The following is a 302-nucleotide window of genomic DNA, read 5'->3' on the forward strand; positions in this document are numbered from 1 at the left end:
AGATAGACAGACAGACAGACAGACAGACAGACAGACAGACAGACAGACAGACAAAAATACATACAGACAGACAGATCGATATATCCAGTCCCTGCATAGAGTTGTTGTTTTTTTTCTTCTAATAAGTTTGCTGTTCAGGTTGTATTTGGTTTTATTTAATCTGTAGTCATTATAATTAACTTTATATATTAAAAAAGAAACTAAAAGTCTATTGAATATTTCCTAATTTTGATTAGACTATACAGTAGTTATTTTTGCCAATATTATATGCTAATGAATTATACCAATAAAGTAGGATGCAC

This window comes from Sinocyclocheilus grahami, unplaced genomic scaffold (assembly GCF_001515645.1).
Source record: "Sinocyclocheilus grahami isolate Dianchi unplaced genomic scaffold, SAMN03320097.WGS_v1.1 scaffold674.1, whole genome shotgun sequence".
Classification (NCBI taxonomy): Eukaryota; Metazoa; Chordata; class Actinopteri; order Cypriniformes; family Cyprinidae; genus Sinocyclocheilus; species Sinocyclocheilus grahami.